The sequence below is a fragment of the Lineus longissimus genome, chromosome 5 (assembly GCF_910592395.1).
Source record: "Lineus longissimus chromosome 5, tnLinLong1.2, whole genome shotgun sequence".
In the NCBI taxonomy this organism is placed as follows: Eukaryota; Metazoa; Nemertea; class Pilidiophora; order Heteronemertea; family Lineidae; genus Lineus; species Lineus longissimus.
In genome coordinates, this window is record NC_088312.1 from 13,897,887 (window position 1) to 13,918,581 (window position 20,695).

At 41.2% G+C, this 20,695-nt stretch overlaps 2 long non-coding RNA genes across 2 annotated transcripts; both read right to left on the reverse strand.

Annotated features, from left to right (window-relative positions):
* Nucleotides 1–5,128: 5,128 nt before the first annotated feature.
* LOC135488111 (uncharacterized) lies at nt 5,129–7,548 on the reverse strand. Its single transcript, XR_010446926.1, has 3 exons — nt 7,384–7,548; nt 6,874–7,014; nt 5,129–5,255 (listed from the first exon to the last, which is right to left on the reverse strand). It is a non-coding gene; the product is annotated as an uncharacterized LOC135488111 (long non-coding RNA).
* A 5,883-nt stretch (nt 7,549–13,431) lies between these two features.
* Nucleotides 13,432–14,572, reverse strand: LOC135487432 (uncharacterized). Its single transcript, XR_010446847.1, has 3 exons — nt 14,380–14,572; nt 14,093–14,167; nt 13,432–13,699 (listed from the first exon to the last, which is right to left on the reverse strand). It is a non-coding gene; the product is annotated as an uncharacterized LOC135487432 (long non-coding RNA).
* Between the last annotated feature and the right edge of the window lie 6,123 nt (nt 14,573–20,695).

Genomic DNA, 20,695 nt, shown 5'->3' on the forward strand with positions numbered 1-20,695 from the left:
GGTGTACGGAAATCTTTTTTTCTCAGGCAATCGGTATTGGAATTTTTTAAAACTTTATTATGCTATTGGCAAAGGGTTCTTCTTGACACATATAAAATTTTGTGCAGATTGATTGGTCCAATGAGTACTTTTTTTACCAAAACCTATGCACAACAATGTACACGTAAAGTACACATGTTTTAATAGAGGACTCTGGCCTACTAGGGCAGAGACCTGTATTCATCCACGACCGGAAGTGTGGCACAGTCACATAGAGCTTATCAAAATGTCAAGTTGTGGTAAATACATGGCTGGGATGGACCAAAGTGGAATTAATTCTCAATCTGTGGTTGATTCTTAATCTACAGAGTCAGGCCATCACAGAAATATGCTTTTTGATAATATATTTAAGAAAATGTGGTCTCACTGGTCAGTTTAGAACTTGTACTTTGACAGGGCCATATCAATGCACCAGTGACGTTTTGATGGATATGGTGTACGGAAATCTTTTTTTCTCAGGCAATCGGTATTGGAATTTTTTAAAACTTTATTATGCTATTGGCAAAGGGTTCTTCTTGACACATATAAAATTTTGTGCAGATTGATTGGTCCAATGAGTACTTTTTTTACCAAAACCTATGCACAACAATGTACACGTAATGTACACATGTTTTAATAGAGGACTCTGGCCTTATGATAAAACACAGTATCATTTTATTCAATGCATGCACTGCTAGAAAGCACAAAAAATTATCTACACTAAACTAAATGCTGTTATTATGGTATTATTAATAAAATGTTGCGACATTAATATCAATTGATCCTGTGTAATTAGATTTAATGACATATTAACTACAGGGTGTCCCGGAGATTCACAAGCATTGTTCATCACGCCAGTTCTAAGTGTAATTGAAGGCTTGAATTTGGCCTCTAGCATTGACCAACTGGAACAATGCCGGGTTCTGACAGCAGCTATCTGAACTGAATGATTTCTCCAGATTAAGCCTTTCTTGTATTCACCTAAGTTTGACGATATACCTTATACAGTATCAACCGATTGTACCAAATTCACTGACCGCAATTCATAGGAACGATACTAGACTTTAAACCCTTAACATCTTTAATGATATATTCCATCTGTAATATTATGGTAAATGTGTTCTACTCTATCTTATATTGTTGCACATTTTATTTCATCGTTATGACGGCATTGCTTCCCACAGTTCTGTGTTCTGGCGAGTCCATTATAGGCCGCTTAACCAAAGTTAATTGTACTCTCAATCTCCATTCGTCAGGTCTACTACGTTATCATTTCCACCTATGTTCTGCCAAAAGATCTTTCTATTCTCAGGCATGAACGGACACAGTTTCGCAATAATGTCTCTTTTCTTTTCTTTGGTGATACCTCGGTCTTCTCGTCTCGGCAAGCTAGGGATTTCCATCTTGGTTTTATTTTTCAGGAAGTCAAAGATACGATAATCTCCGTCGTAAGAAGTTTTGTAGAACAGCTCATTGCGACCTCTGCAAAACCGAACCTCAACCATCTCTGCCAACTTTGGACGATCAGGGCGCTTCAGCTTAGCTTGCGACTGTTCCCCATGAAATTTCCATTCTTTAAACTGATGACCGCAATAGCTCCGCCATTTGATTCTTGAACGACCTCTACGAAATCATTGTAGTCGTAGACATTGCCGCCTGCCCGCTTCTTGAATTGCTTCTCTACCCCCGCATGTATCGAATCAGCTGACATAAAGGTATGTCCGGATTCAAAGAATTTCAACGTCACATCCTCAGCATCTACATCCGGACTGTTCAACAGGATTGTGAGCATGGTAAACAGTGTCCAGTTTTTGTTCTGTGCACTACAGTTGTTGAGCCAATAGATGATATGCTTCACATCCCGTTCTTGTTTTATTGCAGCATGAAAAGTTGCAGCGATCTCTGTTGCACTACGTCCAGCTATTCCCTCATGCCACAGGATGGAGATGCTTGGCTTCTTTTGTGTTTTATTCTTACGATCCCCAATAGACGCAAACGTTTCATGGAATGCTATGATTCGCCGAGTGAAGACAGCTGTTTTAAGACCTGGTATTCTAGGCAACATGATTACCTTTTGAAGGTCGACTGATCGGAATGAATACTGATTACCACTGATCCGCTTGGCATCTTCATTGTACAGCTCCCTTGCTCTGTTGGCTTTTTGCATATGCTCTTCATATTTCATGCACTCAGGACATGTTGCCCTTTCATCATCGCTGCCATGACCTTTCTCATGGGTCTCGTGTAGGACCACTGCTCACATTGTTCCTCCCCTAGCTTAGTGAATGAAAAGCCCATTTCTTTGACGGTTGTGCGATACAGTATGGTAGCTACACTTCTGTTCTCCTCTGCTGATGAAATTCTGGTGCATGTCCTTCCTTGTAATATCACTCGGTAAGTACCTGCGGTTGGGGGCATGCTCCTCCTGTAATGGCTTATACATGGCCTATAAGACTCGATATGGTCCTTTATGGGTTCCCGATCAATCAGATTCGTCTTTTGCTGCTTTCCCCTTCGATCTAATCCAGGAGAAATTGCTGTAGTTGGAGTCGACCTCATCATTGCAGTTACCGCACCATCATTCTTGGGATGGTATCCCAGACTCCCAAGGAAGAAAAACTTGCACACAGGTGTGCGGTTGCCATCCTCATCAGTTAGGCTATAATAGAAAGATTTGTCCCCGCGACTCACGTGGCCACCACCCTCAGCAACTTGGTTACCATCATCAACATCCGCCCTGTGATTCTCATTATATGGTCTAGGATTGTCATCATTTGGATTGTGTCCTTGTGTTCGACCTATTCTTTGTGTTGGTTTTCTTGTGATGTAATTAAAGAGAAAGCTCCGCCTTGCATTATAGTCTAATGTCCAGAAATCATCCCGGATTTGTTGTCGTCGATCATCATTTATTTTGTCCGTACATTTGCGTGGGCACCTAGCAGTACAAGGCTCCCTGACTGGATGATTTGCCTTTTGCTCCTCCGGGGACAGCTTCAATCTTTTGCGCCCACGTTTAATGGTTTGTTCAACCATAGGTCGTTTCTCACCCATTGCTTGTGGAGCATCATGGTTGCCAGCCTGGATCTCCTCACGATGATCCGCAGGTTCGTCCTGGTTGACAGCCATGTCCACCTCTTGATCTTCCGCAGGTTCGTCCTGGTTGACAGCCATGTCCACCTCTTGATCTTCCGCAGGTTCGTCCTGGTTGACAGCAATGTCCACCTCTCGATCTTCCACAAGTTCGTCCTGGTTGACAGCCAGGTCCACCTCTTGATCTTCCGCAGGTTCGTCCTGGTTGACAGCCATGTCCACCTCTTGATCTTCCACAGGTTCGTCCTGGTTGACAGCCATGTCCACCTCTTGATCTTCCACAGGTTTTTCCTGGTTGACAGCAATGTTCACCTCTCGATCTTCCACAGGTTCGTCCTGGTTGACAGCCATGTCCACCTCTTGATCTTCAGCAGGTTCGTCCTGGTTGATGGCAATATCCACCTCTCGATCTTCAGCAGGTTCGTCCTGGTTGACAGCAATGTCCACTTCTTGATCTTCAGCAGGTTCGTCCTGGTTGACAGCAATGTCCACCTCTCGATCTATTGCATGTTCGTCCTGGTTGACAGCAATGTCCACCTCTCGATCTTCTGCATGTTCGTCTTGTTTGCCAGCCTGGACTACCTCTTCGAGAACAGTCTGGGCACTCACGATGGAGGCATGCGTTTCAATCCTCCTTGGGTCTGTCAAGACCTTCATTTCAACATCGTTGGATCGTTCACATTCTGGAACGATTAAGGGGATACTCGGTTGAATATCAAGATGTAGTAAAAGCTTTGTATTTTTTGTATTTAAACTGTTTCTATGTTTAATTGTAAAACTACGATTAGAAAATAAAAACATGTGCGAAAGAAAATTTCACATTGTAGCTTAACTTGCGCATACTAGGCAAGAATGTCCAGCAGCCTGCAGCAGCCACGTGGCTGGGCACCAACACTGGAAATTTGGTCGAATAGCAAAACAATTGGGTACATAACTGATCCCTTATAATAATGTTGAGTGAGGCATGGGGCCTAATATATTGGCTTCAAGAAAGCAGTTCTACATTGACCACAGCGTGAATTTGACACAATCTAACTTCTGACAGTCTTTCTTCCTATCCTGTCTCAAGCAGTCACAGAAATAATACGCATTCTGAGCATTGGCTTCATTAGGTCTAGCCCTAGCCTACATATGAATGTCAAAAAGGTTGAAATACTGACCTGGACAGAAAGCGCAAAACTAAATAAGACTAAATTAAAGGTACAAACCTTTTCTTTGCATTTTTAAAGCTAATTGAAGTAAAAATTTTCCTCTTGAAAATGCCATATTTTGATGCTTTCACTTGAACAAAGAATGAACAAAGTTAACATGTGCTTCCTAAACAAAGACAGCTACTTTAATGAACATAGCACACTCTGCCAGCCAAATGACCTCAATTTTTACAGAACACATAAACAGATAACAACACAGTAAGTGCATCCAAGACGTAAACATAAGTACAGTTAGTAACTCCAAGGTTATTGAGTTCATGAAACGTTAAAACGCAGTAAGTGATGTTACTGTGTTCTTGCATTTTATTGGATTGCTAAATTTGGAGTTACTGTGTTATTGCACTGTGCTATCTCCCAAAATACACGCATCTGAGGCAATTCCAAGGTACTAGGGCATAAAGGAGATACTGTGTTGTAGGATTTCACCACAAACAAAACAAAAATCAAAAATTGAGTTACTATGTTTACGTTTTCAGGGCAGAATAGACTGTATATTTCGCTGATTTTGTGGGATGCTATTCTAGGTCAATGTCATTCCATTTCGCTGAATGTAAATTGCCATGATATTGTTATTTTGAGAAGTTATCATTTGGCCTAATCTTACTCAGGCCGAATGAAAATCTTTTTAGGCAAAATGGGGTGGTTATATTTCTTTGTAGGTGCATACTGATGTTATGCGCCAGGAGGGCCATGTGTGAACAAAGATGAATGAATAGGTGTACTTACTATAGCTGTTTCTGGAGTATTGCGGCAAAGAACACGCTCATTAAAGTGTTCTGTCTCAAGGTTTTCAATCTTGATGCGTTTGTTCAGGTGCTGCTCCTGAATTAGGTCAGCTTTTTCGTTCCACAACTTACATCGCAGGTTTTGAGTGTTGCCACCGGAAATGGTGATGTCTCGTCTACGCCAGTTTTTGTCCGACTTAATTGGGGAAACCTGATAAAGGATATTCATATTTCGTTTTAAATCATTGTATGTATGTACTATGGCATCGCAAAGCGGAATCAATTGAACATGATGAATAACACATGAACTTTAAAAAATTGTGCCCACAATTTTGGCTACAATGTTGCAACCTGTAACCTGGATGCAGTGTGCCTAAGGCTTCCGTCAGTTGATGATCGGGGGTGTGCGGTCTTGCAGATTTTTCACTGTGAACCAAAAAATTCTTCATTACCAGCTATTGCGGGCCTAGCACACTCTGTTTTGAATAGAGGGAGACTCCATCATTCCTATTGTTTGAGATTGGAAAGGTGTGAATTAATCTGGCAATTAGCCTCCTGTGCATTGGTGCATACAAACACTAAAATGTTTGGTTTTTGCTGATTTTGCTGGTCAAATAAATCAGCCAAAAGTTTTGAAAGCTTCACAAATGATTGTTGCAAGGAAGTACTTTATGATAGTTTGCGAAATTTTGATTAATTCTAGGTGGAAAGTAATATTTTTCGCATATTTGTTGGGAAAAAAATTGAAAATCCTCCAATTTTCAACCCCCCTATGGACACTACGAATTTTTCTCCAATAAAGCTGAAATCTTGGGAATATAATCCTAAGAGTTATATCAACCACGTCTGAAGTCGGGAGTTTGTATCAAATGTATAGTTTCGGAGCTAGAGCCATTAGAAAAGCCCCCAAAACCCACTTTCTCAGGAATTTACACTACGGGCTACGAGTGAAGCATTACAGATTTACCAAAATTTTCAACCTATAGATGGACACATCGAATTTCCATCCAAATCACTCCAAATTTTGCCAGTAAATACCTAGACATATATAGAATTATGTCAGAAGTCGGGAGTTGGGATTATTTTTACACCCCGCCCAAAAAGCCAACTTTATTGATATTTCCTATGCATTTTCCATTAGGTTTGCCAGGACCAATTAAGCAGGTGCACTAATTGGCTTAATTGGCTAGGCCCGCAATAGCTGGTAATGTGCCATCTTGTTTAGGGTTGACATAGTTTTTACAAGAGTTAACATGTTTTTAAATCTGTTGAAGTTAATATTTTTGGAAAGGCCTTCGCAATAAGCTTGTTGTATTTTTGGGAATGTAGTTATGTTTTTCAAAAATATTGTAATGTTTTCAGAAGATGTTGACTACTAGTACTTTATAATTCGTGGACACATGTCTTGAAATATTGATGTGTTTTTCATCACGTTGCATTGATTTTGCTTTGGCGTGCCATAATGAACAGGTGGTACAGGTATCAGTTATTGCCATGCATGACGAGGCAACTGAGAAACCTGAAAAACAGTAAGCATGCATGTGGGACATGTACAGTCACAGAAATGTTGACAATTCCAATGTCTGTTGATGGGTTTGCATGCAATTTTTTGTTTCTTCTATCAAGCATAAATGAAATAGAACTTGTCATTTGCATTTATCAATAGTTTGTTTCCTCTGTAGCCATGTTTATGTGCAACATCCCTGAATATCAGTTATGCACTATGGTCCATGTATCTTGGTCTTGTTGGACCCTTGCACAATTTCTCACTTGACTATGACTTGTAGATGCACTGTCTATGAAAAAGTATTAAACGGATGTGAATTTACCTGTGTAATGGTTCTGTCAACTGTAAAGCGCACTTTGGTCTTCACAGGTGTTTTCAGAATAGTGTCCATGGATAACGTATCAGCGTGCAGGAACTTTGTAATCAATGCGACATCTGGATCAAATGGTTCCGTGGGGAAAACCTGTAATGTGGAATTTTGAATATTAGTGCAAATTATTCAGTTTATATGCACCAAGACTGTAGTTTATTCGGTTTGTTTTGTTCTCACATGAAATAGGAATGGGTTGGACTATTGGTATGGCAACATCATGTTCTGTTACATCTTTCTGAGACAAAGTCTGTTTTAAAAAGTGGAATGTTTTCTTTTATAATGGAGACTTCTGGAATCTAGGGGCCATGTTGTGAATCCATGAGAGGGTTATTTGATGTTTGTGGTGATATCTCTTTCTTTTCAGCAGTAATTCTTGCCAACAGTCAGTCTTGCTTTCGTGATTTATGAATGAGAGAGGAATACATAACCTTGATTGAAGAGGATGATTATTGTTCTTACCTTTGTTGTGTTCATTTCCAGTTGAATAGTCCTGTTAGTGTCATTTCTGGATGCGTTTGTTATGATGACAGTGGCGTTATTGGTGAGATGATTATTGAAGGCTCCATTTGGCCAGTACATATCGTACAAACTCATTTGGTTCTGCTTAAGGGCCACTGTTGCGGCGGTTTTGGTCATGCGCGCGCTTGGTGTGTTGAGGATGCGCACTGTAATGGTGTTTGATCTGAAAGGAAGTGACAATCATTTAACTGTTATGGCATAAATGGCTGCTACAGATTAGGACAATTCACTATTCAGTGTCACTCACAAGAGAGAAGTGACAACTTTAGCTATGGCATGTCCAGTAAACTGTTGTAAAATATCTCTGCGATAGTGACCGTGTTACAGTTATTCTTGGATAGTGGTAATTGTGGCGGTGAACTGGATGTATCAATCCAGTATAAAATTCATGAATGGCTGGTGAGAATGGCTGAATGGGGCAATTTGGTATATGTAGTGTCATTCCCAGGGGAGAAGTGACAACTTGAGCATGTCTGGTATACTGCTGAAAACAGTGTAAGTCACCATATGCTATTGGCATCCTTCTAAAATTGCACTTGTACAACTACTCGTACATATAATGTTAATGGGTGCTGGCGAAATCCAGTATGGGAGTGAAGTTCTTTTCAGTGACATTCATCCCACCTGTAACGTGTATGCAAATTGTTTGCGAATTTTACATTCCGTTGAATGATGACGTTATACATAATTGGGGAGGTTCATGTACGTACTTTTTTGGGACAGTACTGCCAGTAGTACAATTGGCCATGATGTAGCTGATTTGTGCTGAAAAAGGAGAGTGTGTAGAATTAAATATATTTTCGAATTCTATAATAGATCTCCTAAGGCAGACGTTAATACATAGAGCTTCACGCTTCACTGCTCACGCCTCACGGTTCACTCGTGAAGTGAAGAATGACGAACGTATTTCAATGAGCCTTGTTACTTAGGCGTTATGTAACATGGCTCATTGAAACACCTCATTAATTCTTCGGTTCATGAGTGAACCGTGTAGCATGAGGCGTGAGGAGTGAAATGTGAAGCTCTATGTAACGTTTGCCTTAGAACTTATTTAGGAAGTTTGTCGATAGGCAGCTTTCCCAGAAGCACTGAGGTGATGGCGCATACACACTCATTGGTAGGAGGATAAAGAGCCCTCTCTATAACACTCTCCATACAGTTATCTTTGAATGGACATGGTGTGCTCGATGGGCTGTGGATGAATGCCAAGTGAGAAGGGCCCTTTCGCTGTATCCTAGCAGCAAGGGCCCTTTCGTGGTATCGTAGTAGCAAGGGCCCTTTCTTTATATCCTAGCAGCAAGGGCCCTTTCGTTGTATCCTAGCAGCTAGTCTTCTATTTCCCTGGCTAGTAGATGAGCGGTGTGATCGTGCATAGCCCTGCTCACCTTCCCCCCCTACTGGCAAGAGCCCTCTCATAACACTCTCCATACAGTTATCTTTGAATGGACATGGTGTGCTCGATGGGCTGTGGATGAATTTGGATGTGTGGCTCTCTAGCCGAGGCGGCTAGATACGAGATTGGCTTCCAATAAAGTATGTCCACCCAGCTCTTGAAAACTAGTTTATATAGATTGGCTTCCAATGCGGCTCGAGTTATGGTAGTTGGGTGTACCTTGATTGCCTCCTTCGATGTGGTGCGGCTGTTCTTTCTTTCTTCTTCGGAAGTGGCACTTACTTCCTCTTCTTCATTGGATGTGGGGCTGACATCCTTCCCACACGTGTCATTACAGTGTCTTGCCTTAGAAACCTTGCATTTGTTCGGCAAAATATAATCTTCCACCGCGAAAATACCTGGCAGAAAACCTGTCAGTTGGGCAGTATAACTGCAAGTTTTACAGTATGGTGTCATTTGCACAGGCCTACACATCTTTCTCCCTGGCTCCTGCACACATCTTTCTCTCTGGCTCGTGCATACACTCCCTATGCCGTGCCGCACACTTCTCGTGACTGGGATATATCAAATTGGGTGACGTGGCAGAATATTGTGCAGGGTAACGAGGACCAAGCTTCTGAAACTTGTCCCCAAGGCGTCTTTGGCCCAACAAGAGACGTTGCTCATTGACTGTTAGGTAATTCAGTGAAACGTTAACTCCACCATTGGCATGCTGGGAGAACCAGCCTTCACGTGGACTGACCTGGATACTGTCATCATTTCCCTCTACCATATCTTCGAATGACCCCCCACTTGATTCGACATCTTGCGACATGGCTCGGCTCGTTTGGTCATTGATGGAACCAGAACTCTCGGTTAGTGATGCATCCAATCGTATTCTACGACGCTAGTAGTTCGCACAATGACTCCACTGGAGAGTTAGAACTGTTTGCTTCCTGATGATTGCCATGATCAACTCCAGTCATTTTGACTCATTTGCTGAAGACAAATCAAATAATCTATCTGGGCTTAGAGGAAGAATCAGACCGTCTGGAGTGAAGGGAGGCAAAAAATTGTTGCAAAGGCATATTCAGTGGAGTTCCCCATGACATTCACAATGGATTTTTTTAGATCTGTGACTCCTTTTTGCTGCGTACTATCATGTAGTCATCATGCGTTAGAATGTTCTTTGTGGGTACCAATCGAATCTGAAAATAATGTCAATGTTTCATGTAACCTATTTCGAGTGTAGGCCTATCATGTATAACAGCTATTAATGAATGGTGCCATGTTGTTCTTGGTGTTCTTTTTCGATTTAGAAATTATAAATTGTTTCTGATCACAGTTTGATGTTTATTGATGAAGGGTCTGGGCGTTATGCTCAGGAATACGTTTGCTTTCTGATGAGGTGACACCTATGATGTTTCAACAGGAAAACCTCTGTTTGAGGGTTAATCATCGTCATCACGACTATCATCCTTGTCACCACTTGATTTAATGTCTTTGAACTGGCACACCCGTGCATGTCTCCATGCTTCATCTTCAAACGTCGTATCATTAATGGAATCTCCAGAGCTTTCTTCTTGGGAGTATGGCTCACTGTCATCCACGTCTACCACTTCCAGAAGGGCTGTACTGCTACCATCATGTACCGGGGATTCCATTATTTTGTCATTGCCTTGTTATGTTTTATGACAGTTGGCATGACGTGACACTCATCCTGTAGAACGTAAAAATTAACTAGATTGACTGTTGATTTGATACCAAATGGCCGCTTATCGATCAGTGAACATAATAATGACTTCAACCAAATTTACATGTATAGTGTTATGTTCTCCCTCTGCCAGGAATGAGTTGATGATATCTTCAATCATCCCCTCACTCGATTCGAAATCTTGCGATGTGGATTGGCTCATCATCTCGTCACTGGTTGACTCAACATTATCGCCGACGGCTGGACCGGTACCATTTTCTCTCGACTCATTATTATAGCCGCCTTCATTTAGTGGTTGGTACAATGACTCCTCTGAAGAGTTAGACCTCATCAACTCATCCGGGCAATCAGCAGGAACTGGACTGTTCTGAGTTGATGGGGTTGACTTGACTAATGGCATGATTTGATGTTCATCCTATAGACGTCATGATCAAGATTTAAGGAGCCACCTTACTGGGCAATAACACCGTGCATTAAGTCACATACAACAATTCACAAAATATTGAAAAAAAAAATCGCTAGTTAGCATGTTACGATACCGGTAAGCATAGACACGTGGTGATTTGCTTGATCGAATGGTCACATCTCTGTTTTGTTAAACATTACACTGATAGAATTAATACTTACATGTACTTCAAAATCAAATAATCTGTCTGGGCTAAGAGGAACTGGGCTAAGAGGAACAACCAGACCGTCGGTGAAGGGTAGCAGTAATTCAGTGGTACATTACACAATAAACCTACCTTTGATATCTTTTCCTTCGCTGTCCACGTCTCCACTGTCCATTTCATTGATACATGTACCTTCCTCAGACGTGTTTCCTGGTAGTCCCAATTAATATTGTTGATCAGCGTTAGCTACTGTGTCCTGTAAAACCATACACCCTCTTTTGTTTTTGATTCGGTCTTAGTTTTTATTTCACAACATCCTATAAGTCCAGAGCTGGTTTTGGCTTGAAGCTGTTGTACTTATTAGCTAGTAACCAGGAACCATATTCATAAAGCCTTCGTAACTTTGTCACTAAGAACGATTTACGTGGCTTTTAGTAAGACTTTAGTAACAGCCTCGTAAGCCACTACGTATTATTCACAGAGCATTATTAACGTATTACTACCGCGTTACTTACTTAACCTCTCGTAACTACCTATATGCGTGAACGCGCTTGAGCTGAACAGTCATGGATGTGTTATGTAATCCAGTTGCACACGACCTCATTGTCTAAAACGAATATTTATACAGTGGCTGGACTAGCTTACGTCGTTTCGGAGATATTTGTCACACTGTTAACATGGAGAGTCAGAAATCGAGGAGCAAGACCGTTAGCCAGCAACGTGAGGAGGCAAAGGGGAATCGCCGGAAGGCCAATTTCTCGCCAGGTGAAATTATGAAGTTAGTTGATCTAGTCAAATTGAATTGGTCCGTGATTAACAACAAATTTTCCGATGTCGTAACGCTTAAGTGTCAGTTCGTGGTTGGACCATGCAAAATGTGCTAAGGTGGTGTCCCACCAAAATCAATGAAATTTGGTGGAGACATACCTTAGGGCTAAACTATAAAGAATATAAAATATGAGCAAATTCTATTCAGGGGTATGCCCAAATTTAGACTCGATAGTTTCCGGGCCCAGCGGGTTGCCATTTTTTCATGTACTTCAAGAGGTCATCTTTGAGTACTCATAGAAAAAAAACAGTTTTACCTGTGTTATTCCAACTTGGCAAGGTCCTTTCCTATCATATTACCTACCTTTCCATAGAAGGTCATAAAAGATATTGGTAGCATAAGGGAGAAATGGCAAAAACCACACACCCCTACCCCAAAAGGCCTATCTTCACATGCCCCTGTTCAGGGCCCATTTACCCGGCTTCTGCGGGTATTCAGATCATGTGACTTGCCAGGGATTACAGGCAGGACACATGCTTCCACAATCTGAAAGAAAATCCTTGCCCGCGGTTATCGTTAATGAGTGGTAGTCCTCTTACGTAAGACCATTCATAGGCCTTTTAGCACAATTTATACAGTGCTGCCATCTGTTGTCAACTTATAAAACTAAATTTTCATTCCACTTTGGCCAGATGATATTTTTCAACAGTGATGCACAACATGGGAGAATAAATGGCTGAAATGTAGGCCTACCTACAATGTAGGAGGAAACCAGAATATCCTGAAATCCTTTGTTCTTCCCATTTAGAGTCCGAAATTTATGGGATTTTCTTAGTTCCAGTCACTTGGCGACCCGGGCTAGGGCGAAGACCTCTGAAGATGAGCTTTCTTCTTGCTGCCTCTAACATCAAGGCAATAAGCTGGCAGTCCTTGCGTAATGTACTTGAGCTTGACATTTTGCTTCTCAATGGCATATTTCTATGCAACAGATAAACAAAAGGAAACCTTTTGTTTTTCAATACAAATCTACTATGTTTATTCTTTTATACAGATATGACAGACTTTTATTTTCGATATCCATGTACAAAATGAAATAATGAAGGCATTCAAGCTTCAAGCACTAAAAACACGATAGAAAATATTTTTGATGCGTACAAAATGAAATAATAAAGGCACCCAAACTTCAGGCACTGCAGATATGACAGAAAATGTCCTTTACTTGTTGAGCAAATCGTTTGCTCTGTCGTGGAGTCTTCACCGCCCATCCAGCAGGAACAGGATTGGTTGCAGGCGACATATCAGAGTCTCCAGTCATCATGGGACGCGTCGTTGTTGTGATGTCTGATACCGTACTGGCCCACTTCCTAGCAATTGTGTCAAACTTCGTGTCGACCGAATCCACAGAATGCTTGCCTGCAGCAATATGGAGATCAAGGTCGGCTCCAAACAAGTAATGGTAACACTAACGGCCCGAGTTACTGTAGACTGCCCAAGAGTACCAGCAAGGGTATTTGGACGCGCATACTCCACAGCAAAGGCCACTTTGGTTGTGTCCTGTGCCTTCTTGTTCTTCAACAGTGTCTTGTAGGAAAAGCGCTGTGGAGTACCAATCTTGTAACCACATGTTACCTCTAGCCCATCATGCTGGTGGACAAAGTTAGTGAACTTTGTTACGCCTTGCCATGACAACCTCTCCACCATAACCTCTTAGTGAATTTCTACCACTGCCATGTAGCAACCTTTGATGGAGCTGGCACAGTGTGCCTACCAGTTGATGTTGAAGGGAGAGGCTGTAAACAGATCAGTGTGGAGGTGAAATTCAAGTTACAAAGACATTCAAGGCATGAAAATAAGCTTTTTGCTTCTGGAGCCAAAAACAGCTTCCAGAGTTTTAGAATTTCTCAATTTAGGGAAGCTGTTTGGTTTTTTGCAGAAGCTGTTTTCAGCAAATATTTTCAGATTTATTTTGAAGAAATTGATGATTTCAGCTGTACTGCTCCAAAGGTAGACCTGTCAGAACAACTTGAATTTATTATAAAAATACAACAAATTCAGCAATGGCGCGTACAATGGCCTTGGTATGCAGTCATTTGTTTGTTAGGTATATACTTGTGGTGGTCTGCCTGCCTCGAAAGGGCCAATTCATCATGTTCATGAACTTGAAAGTACATTATGAATCTTACCTCTAGAAATGTCTGGGCCTGGGAGCCAAGGGAACCCTTCTTCATTGTGTTGCTGTATGCAATCTCTACAAATCCCTGAAAAATATATAAAATACTTTACGTTACAGTGTCATTCATGTCATGATATCAGGCATTACCCGATCTTTCAAACTCAATTAATTGGGGGAATAAAAGCTACTAACTGTACCATCGGGCCGAGGGCCTACTCGAGACCAAATTGACACAAACGTATTTTTTAGATAAATCGTAGGCCTAAACAAGACAACATTTTAATCGGCAATGCTTACCTGACCCAACCGGCAACAGCACGTTCCACGTTTCGTAGACTTCCCTGGAAGTTACACTACCGACACCGCGGTACGTTTTCCTCGTTGAGGATAATCGGTGAAGAGGGTGCTGGCACTTCCTGGGGGACGTCCAACACAAACTCAATCTATAGCGATGGTAAGGGCATATTGTCTTTTCTCTCAACAAAGGGCTTTGCAAGTCGAAATGTCCTGAACGAAGGGCAATCAGTTCCCATTCAGAATGCACAGTAGAAACTGCAGTGTGCAAACCTTTCAAATGCCGTCTCACATCCTTCGTGCACTGGTGCAAGGGTACCACACTGACATCACCTGGATATTTTTTTCATTAGTTCACAATCATACGAGTTAGATACAGCAAAAAATGAACATCTTAGACCATGAAGAGCCGGGCTTTCTTGACTTTCCATGGCCATAATGGCATGAATGGCTGAAACATGTGTTTTGGTTGTTGTTTTTTCTCGTAAACGTCTTTGGACTAATTCCACATGGGCCGTGGCTATGCCAGCCGATGTCCGAGCCCTATTCTACCCCTTTTTGGGGTGGGGATGAGGGGAGGATTGGATCCTACACTCCTATATGACGATGATGGTCATTTGAAACCCCTTCCACATGCCGTAAACTGTCAAAAATAGGTTATAAGGCAATAGCATGAAAAAGTGCCACCTGTTGTGAAACAGTGGAACTATCACAAGAGTGGGAAAATATTGGTTATTAGAGGACATACTATGAAAAAACTAAAACCGCGGGCAAGGTTTTGTTTTCGGCATATAATTGCAAAATTCTTAACCTTTACTCCAAACCAAACATCATTGGCCTCACCCCCGCAGAAGATGAGATTTTCGCCATGAAGTACTGCGTTGTTTTCACTGTTAGAGGGTAAGACCCTTTTCAGGGGGGGTCTTGGCAGTAAACCCCCACCCCAAAAAAATTCAGACTACCATGAAATTATTCCTTTACAATCCCACTTTCATACTTTTATATGATATATTATATTTGTTTTGCATTCAAGCTGGAAAAAATCAAAATAAACAAGCATATTTTGCAGAGAAATAACTGCTTTTTTTATTAAAAAAGGGCCAAAAACGTTTTGGTCCCTTATTCCTGTTCTGAGTGATTAATCGAGGAATCACTTCAGCAATCATCATCATGCCTCAGGGTCAACTTATGGTCAATATACGGGCCGGTTCTGTTCAACCCCCACCTTAGCACTTTTTGCAGATTTTGCATGGTCCATCCACGAACTGACACTTAAGAGGAAGGCCGACACGTGGACAGAAATAACAAGAAAAATCAACAGTGTTGGAAAAGTCCTAAGGACTACCAAAGCGGTTCATCACAAATGGGATGACTTGAAGTCGAAGGCAAAGCAGAAGGCTGCCAAAAGGAAAACGGAAAACGGTGTTGAACCGAGCCTCCATTGATTTTTCCATCTTCCAAACGTACGTCCAATGATACTTCGAACTCGCCTGTGGTGAACGTTGTATCGTCTGTCGGCTGCATCTGCCGGGCGGGATACTGGTTTCATGAGGCAGGGTCTGAGTGGATAGGCACTGTCACCTAGTAGGCATCCTTCATCATTAAGTAGTCCACGTTCCATATTTACTTTCAAGTTGCAGTTTGACCAAATAAACGCATAGTGTGTGGCACCTGGCCATCGGGCAACAATATTTGTGAATTTCATTTCATGAGAACAAATATCCTGCACATTTATCGCATGGCACTGTTTCCTGCACACGTATGATGCCTCGTTTTTGGATGGGCACTTTACTAGAATAAGGGATCCATCTATGCAGCCGATGACATTTGGAATCCGGTGCCGTTCTGTGTAAAACCCCTCCTTTTCACGTTCTTGCTCATCAGCCGTTCGAGGAAATGTTATAAACTGCCGTGCTTTGCGTTCTAAAGCGGCTGCAACTCTGGTGACAATCCTTAATATTGTAGGTTGACTCAAGCCACTAGCCATGTCGCCATTGGCAAGCTGCAAACTTCCGGTAGCGAAAAATCGGAGCGCAACGCAAACTTGGAGAGATGCTGGTACGGCATGGGAGCGCAAGGTGTCCGGGGCAATTTCGTCCTCCAACAGGTCGATGACTTCAAGAAGGACTGGTCTAGTCATCCGGTAGCGCTGATACAAATCTACGTCATCATAGATGTCAAGAGGATGCAATCGGTCTCTAAACACACGCTGCCTTCGTAAAGCCCGTCTGGCTTCTACATCTAACAAGATCAACGCCGCTGCCATGATCGCTGCATGTGAAAGTGTCGCCAACTGTCTAAGAAAACTCTACGAAGCCGAAAACACCCCACGTAACACTAGTAACGACTTACGAAATCGATTGAAGTTACGAGTGCGTCATGAATATGACGCAACTCGCTAAGACCGACCTACGAGTACGTAGACGCTTACTAAGGCCTGAGAAGGCTTCATGAATGAGGCCCCAGGTGATGCGGCATCGGAAAATGATTTGGTGGCATCCAGAAAAAAAGGATGCCACTTGCGGCATCCAGGCTCATATTGAAAATCAAAGTGCAATAGCCACATTTTGCGGCACCAGGAATATCGGCACTCGATGATTAAGTTATTCAGTTCAATACTAAGCACACGAGGATCTTATCAAAACCGGACCATACAGTCCTTGTCAATTACATCTGTACCCGTGAAGCCCCTTTTCTAGCAAATGCTTTGTATTTCATGCGGTAGAAATCGTGGGATATGCAAGTCGTCAGATGCCAGGAAAACACATTTAGGGGGGGGGTCTACATTTCAAATTGTTTAGGACCCCGTGAAAGTCAACCAGGAGGCACCCATAATTTATCTCAGTAAAAATGCGGCACCGGACACATTTCATTCGAAATCACTGATGTTGTGGTTTCTCTTACCAGTACTTTAATGTCAACTTTACAAGGTGCAAATCACTTGATGAATATTGATCTAATGTACACACCACCTTTGAGATGGCAATCCGTCCAAGGTGCATATCACTAAGATGAATATTGATTTTGTGGTTTCTCTTACCGGTACTTTAATGTCAACTTTACAAGGTGCAAACCACTTGATGAATATTGATCTAATGTACACACCACCTTTGAGATGGCAATCCGTCCAAGGTGCAGATCACTTAGATGAATATTGATTTTGTGGTTTCTCTTACCGGTACTTTAATGTCAACTGTATATACAAGGTGCAAATCACTTGATGAATATTAATCTAATGTACACACCACCTTTGAGATGGCAATCCGTCCAAGGTGCAGATCACTTAGATGAATATTGATTTTGTGGTTTCTCTTACCGGTACTTTAATGTCAACTGTATATACAAGGTGCAAATCACTTGATGAATATTAATCTAATGTACACACCACCTTTGAGATGGCAATCCGTCCAAGGTGCAGATATAGATGAATATTGATTTTGTGGTTTCTCTTAACGTGCAGGTTACTAGATGAATATAAAATATAGCAATTCGTCCAAGGTGAATGTAAAGTTAGTGGATCGCACATCGACCGGTGATCGAAAACAACATTACTCGGAATTTCTGAACCGAAAAAAGTAGCATCTATTGGATAACACCCCCAAAATGACACAAAGTAAAACATAACCTACAATGTATAAACACCAATTTGTTTTCCTAGCTCTTGGGGCGGGAAAGAGGGTCTATTTAGAAAAATCGATTATTCTAAATACATTTAATTGAGAAGAGGATCAAGACGATGGAAAGTGAATTGGTATTCAAATTTGGTGACAGTGGCATCGCCACTGTAATGCCCCACACCAAAGTCTATAAGATGTTTACCGAGAAGTCAAAAGTGGTAGCGATGCTAATCACGAGAGATTGTAGAAAATTTAATTTTTGTCAATTTGATATATGTAATTTTGATATAATTGTAAGATGCATGGATGCGGGGTTAGCCATACCCTTAGAACAATTGTATAAATGTGTCGAAATTATTTGTTATATGATAATTGACAATAGCCTGGTTAAACAATTATTACCAGCTATTCCAATAGGTGGAATGAAGGGTTATCTAAAACCAATGCATACTCTGTTGATAAATGATTACGTAGATTTAGTGAAAGATATATTTGTAGCAAGTAGACTTCCAACGTTCCTCTGCGATAATGTTAGCACATACTATCGAACATTTAAACAGCAGTACCGAAACGCAGAGCGATTGAATCAATGGTTTGTCACTAAGTGCCAGGTTAGCTGCACATGTCAACGATGTTCAGAATATCAGTCACTAAGAATGAGGCAAATGTTTGTTGAAGAAGGTCCTGGAAGCTATGCTAATCCACATTTTGGATTATTCAGGAATACGTTTGCTTTCTGATGAGTGGCTGATATTACGAATAACGATGACAGATGCAGCTAACCTGTGTGGCGATTTATCTGACATGTTCGAAATTTGTTGTTTCTCAACTAAACACCTCATCAAACCTACTGTAGCTATTAAAATACCACTTTGAGGAAATCATGCCCATGGTGTTTGGAGTGTCTGCTCCAAATTGCAGAGTCGTGTGACCATACACGCATGAGCAATTACAAAAAGATTGCAAAAAAACACTGTTTTCAAAATTCACAAAATAACCTCTTTGAATGTTGCTCCATTCTGGGCGCTATCCCTCCCGTACAGTGCAGATCACCATAAAACGCCACTCACTAATACTGGCCATTCACCACTCAGTGCTGCCATCTATACCCACATATGTTATATATCAGAATTCTTGTTTTTGAATTCCAAACAAATCATCACATTGCAGCTTACAAAAGCATCATGGCCACCATTGAAGGAAATGATTGCTGAGTATAGTTCAAAGGCTTGGAGGTTCTATTTCATCCAAAATATGGGTGAACAGAATTCAGAAACTGAATATCTATGTAGGTGAATGAATTCAGGTGTAGTTTGGAGACTTTTAACCCTGAAATAAGTCTAGAAAATGACTCAGTTGATCAGGGTTGTAGGTTGTGTTTTGATTACAGAACATTGTTGATAAATTGGGCATGAACAATGGTTCAGGGAGTTTAAATCACGCAGAAAGGTCCTAGATAACATATTAATTTGTTTTAGCATGTTATTTGACAGTAAGTAATTCTTGGAATAGGACCTACATGGACTAGAATGGTGAAAAGTTGGGGCTTAGGATTTTAGCGAAAGTCTCACTACTTCTAATGCCAATAAAAACTGTTTGGGACACTTTATCAAAAATCCGTCTTACAAAAAGTTGCATTTGAAGGCATTCTTTCAGGGTAAAAAATCGGCATTCCCAAAATTCCAAAATTGTTGAAGCAAATTTGAAAAGAACATTGGATTGAATTTGGGCCATCAATACCGGATTTTGTCTATAAAATACATTCTATCAAAAATAACAAAACTTCCTCTCACAAAAAGTTGGAGACTATTGTCATGAATAATCCCTGAAAAAATTATGTGAATGCGTAATGCTGTTTTTGAGAAAATTTGAAAACACTGAAATTGTCTTATTTGGAATCATCGGATGCTAATTAGCATAAATTATGCAAATTTTCCATAACAATGTATTTTTTCAGAAAGTATTGACTGTGGTGATCAAGGTGATACCTAGTTTTGTCTTCTCTGAACTGCTTTTTGGGGTGAATTTCGACATTCAAAAAAACAGGCAAAAATGGGCCGTTATGGTGATCTGCACTGTAGGCAGCTGCAAATAGGTGGACCGCATCAACAAATCCACGAGCTTTTGGCACTTGGTGACAAACCATTGAGTGCGATAGTTTTGGTCTACATTATCACAGAGGAATGTTAGAAGTCTACATGCAATGGATTTGCTTTTCATCACATTTTGTGTAACCATTTATCAAAAGCGTGTGTTTGGAAATCTACATGCAATTGAATTTAATTTCCATCCGATTTCAGAGAGGTTATATTCACTTGAAACCTCTTACATGTACAAATAGAGTGCTCTCTCTATCACATGAAAGACAGAGTAGGCTTCCCGGGAGCCAAGTTGTAGTTGGTAAAAAAAGGTAATCTGGTCACACGCCTTATTTCAGGGTCTTGGCCCCCCGACTATTGAGGAATTTTCTCCATGCCTGGTTGAGCTTGGCGACTAGGATTCCAGGTTCTTCTTGATGTCGTTTATGCATTCTAACTTGGTGCGCAGTGTAGCAGGTGTCTTTTTTAAAAGGGTAATCTGGTGATTGTTGGCCTAAGAAAGACCCTTTCGATGTATCCCTGAAGTGGAAGATTCTGAAGAGGTGGACTGGCTCATAAATGGAAAGTGTTTGAGCTAAAAATGTCTGCGTAATGTTGTGTCTT